Here is a 3,587-nt window from a genome sequence, read left to right on the forward strand (position 1 = left end):
TTTGCGGGTGAAAGGGAGGGGGATATTTTTACTTCATTGAAAACAGAACTTCTTGGATTCACATCTTCTTTCTCGGCAGGAGGAAACCTCTGCCTCCTGTCCCCACCCTCCACCCTCTGGCAGGTCAGGAAACCCCCAACCTGGTGAGCCTGAGCAGGTTCTGAGTCACTGTGCAGAAGCTGATAAGGATTCCTGGACTTTGGCCCGCAGAGCTGCCACCACGCTTGTGCAGGGCTCCTGTCCTGGCTGAGCCCCACCCCGGGCCCTGGACAGTTCCACGCCAGAGGGCCAGGCAGGTGGCCTGGGCGTAAAGGCTCACTAAGAAAATTCTTGGTCTCTTTCCTCTCCCTTGAAACTGCTCCATCTCCTTGACTTTGGTCCCGGGTGAACCCTTGCCCCATAGCTTTTCTCAGCATCTCTAACCCAGAACTCCACAACTAGACTGAGAAAGCCTTTCAAAATCCACTTGTCCAGTCTCTCCTTTTATTGATAAGGCAACTGAGGCCAGAGATGGGGAGGGAAGGGCTCAAGGACAAACAGCCCAGCTCAGCCTAGCCGACTCCTCACGTGCCTCAGAAGTCACTTTTTCCAGGTACGATGTTAGCATTTTTGAGGCATTCATTCGTGGTTGTCAACAGCAGTGTATCCCCGGGGCTACATCTTCACCCAGGGTGATGAATCCCACCCAGCGCTGGACCCGTGGGGCCTGGGCTTGGGCAGAATCTACCACCCCAGAGCCCAAATGCCCGGTCATCCCGCTCAACCCCGGGGGAAGCCCACCCTTTCCCCATCTCCCCAGGCACATCAGGCCCAGGTCAGGGATATCCACCTAGGTGCCAGGAGTAAAAGGATTCATCCAGCCCTTCCTTCCACCAGCATTAATGGAGCACTTGCTGTCTACCTGGCACCAGGTGAGGCTCTGGGTTTACAACCATTTTTGGCACAGATTCCTGAAAAGTGATGGGTCACTGAAAACAGGTCAAGATGAACTTCCTCACAGATCATTTTTAAAAAGCAGGAGATAAATTTTCATGATTTGAAAAAGTAGCCAGCCATGTTTGTCTCTCTCTCTTTTTTTTTTTTGCCAAATAATATTGAAGTCAAAAGTAAATAAATAATTTATTTAAAAACGGAGTGTGTTAAGAAGTTCATTAATGAAAAAAATGACACAAGTCACAGGAGCATGGGCTCCATGACTCTCCGTTTCTGCTACGTGGGTTCTTGCAAACAGTCTTTTTCCCTCACAAGGAAGTTCCACTTCTCCCCGGCTTTACTGAGATGTGATTGACGTATGGCACCGCGTAAGTTTGTGGTGACAACATCTAACACTTCCTTCAATCCTGGTGACACTGCCATTTCTTGGGCTCTTAGGGGAAACCTGGGCTGATGCTGGTGACCTGTTGTCCCTGTCGTGGAGGAGCCTAGCAGTGACCATCGTTCTTGACTTCTTCCTCTGGTCCCTCTCCATGATGTCAATCCGCATTTTCTACCCAAGTCTTGGCTGGGAAAGTTTTATAGAGATGCAGAGAAAGCACATACATTTACAGAGCAACGGCTTGCTACCTCCAAACTATCCAGCCTCTGGAGATACCTGCCAAGGCGAGCCTGGCTCAGAAGGAGTCTGGGGAACGACCCGCTCCCTCCTGTGTGCCCACTTAGCCCCGCGATGGGACTTCCAAACTAAGCTGCCACGGGGGCCAGCTCCAAGATTTGTGTGGGGAGTTCAAACCATGCGGTTCTGAAATCAGGATGCGCCCATGTAAAAAAAGATTTTAATCATGAACTTAAATTCCTAAATCCTCTTAAGTGAATTGCGGATGTGGGGAGGTGTGGGGCTGGCATCTGAAGGAGGGTGCAGCCCTGCCTTTGGGAAGTTCACTCATCAGTCCTTGTCGCAGTCCTCAGGGAGAGGTGTAATGAGAGGCATGCCCCCTGGAGATGGTGGGGGACAAGGTGGCGCTGGGACGTGCCAGAGAGAGCACCCCTAGGAAGGATCATAGAGGCTTCTGCTCTGTTTTCCCCTTTTTTTGGAGGGCCTGGAGGTGTGGTGGGGCTGTGGGCTTCATGATCACGATGAGTTGAGGGTAGGTCAGGGGCTGACGGCAGAGGCCCATCCCTGGGGGGAGGGGGCAAAGGGGGTCCCCGAGTTACATGCTTTAGTCAGCCTTGCTATCAAGGCAGGGGAGTAGACCAGGACTGGGGCTGACACTCCGGTAAGGGTGAAGAGCACCTTTGGGAACAGGGAGGGGGGGTCGTCCTGTGTTGGACCCTTGAGGACCTACCGGAGAAAACTCCCGACAGCACCCGCCGCACATACCCCACTTCCTGGGGCAGCTGCTGCTGGGAGGAGAACACATTATATAGAGCCAGTGCACAGGGAGCCGTCAGGGGGTCACTCAGCAGACTACCAAACTGCACTCCAGGCCAGGGTTTTCTGCCCTGCCTCCCAGGGGCCTGGCCAGCTGGTAGGCCTGGAATGAACTGTTCATTAAAACCGTGCCCTTTCCTCAGAACTGAAGTGAAACCAAAAGAAGAGGTGAGAGGAGCAGCTGGCCTGGGACAGGGCTTCACACAGGGTAGGGAGCCCATCTCCCTCCGGGACAACTGAGCCCCCAGGCTTCACCACCCAGAGCAGAAGGAAGGCTGGGCCGGGAGCCAGAGCCCATTTCAGTGCTTTAGGGGGGCTGAGCGTAATCAAACACTCACCTTAGATGGGGCTGCCCTGGCCCACTGTGCTTTCAAATGTCTATGCTTTTGTTGATGACACAAACCTCATGTGGTCCTGTTGACAGGTAACGCCCATCGCGGCTTCGATGGGGCCGTTGTAAGGGCCTCTGATGATAATAAATGATGCAATCAGGTAATAAACATAATGAGAACATATGTTTTGGTACACAGACTCTTCCAGGATATGATGTCCATGGGGGAAAAACACTTTGAGAGAGTTTGTTTTTGTTTTTGTTTTATTGTTGTTGTTGCTTTTTTCTGGGGCTGGTTTCACAGAAACTCACGTGGAACTGAACCTGGAAGTTTTTGCTCCTGGGCAAAGACAATTCAAGGTCACTCCAATCCCAGGGACATGCCTTAACAAGCCCTGAGTCCCGCTAATAATAAATCCTCCCCGTAACCGTTGCCTCTCTGAAGACTGCCGACGCCTGGCCGGGCGCGGAGGCCCCGCCGAGCTCTCACAAACTAAAGCAGACCCCGGTGAAACTGAGAGCGTCTACGGTCTTGGGGACCCTCGGGCTGTGGGCTTCTCCCTGGGAAAGGGCTGCAGTTTGAAGACATGTCCACCAGATGGCGCAAAGCCTCTTTTGTAAGAGTGTAGGAGCCCATGGTCGGCTCCCTGCACCTGCTCTGGGTGGGGGCGAGTCTGCCTTCTCCTACCAGGACATGAATACAGATCTCCAACCCAGGCATACCCCGTAAGCAGACATCCAGCCCCGGCTTAAACACCTCCGGGGACGGGGAGCTCACCAGCCCTGGGGGCAGGGTAAGTAGTGGGGGTTGGGAGAGAGGGCGAGGAGCAACGTATTCAGTGATAACGTCACCCATCCTTTCCCAACACTCGGTCCACGGGTTTCTAA

The sequence above is a fragment of the Neovison vison genome, chromosome 1 (genome assembly GCF_020171115.1).
Source record: "Neovison vison isolate M4711 chromosome 1, ASM_NN_V1, whole genome shotgun sequence".
NCBI classification, from domain to species: domain Eukaryota; kingdom Metazoa; phylum Chordata; class Mammalia; order Carnivora; family Mustelidae; genus Neogale; species Neogale vison.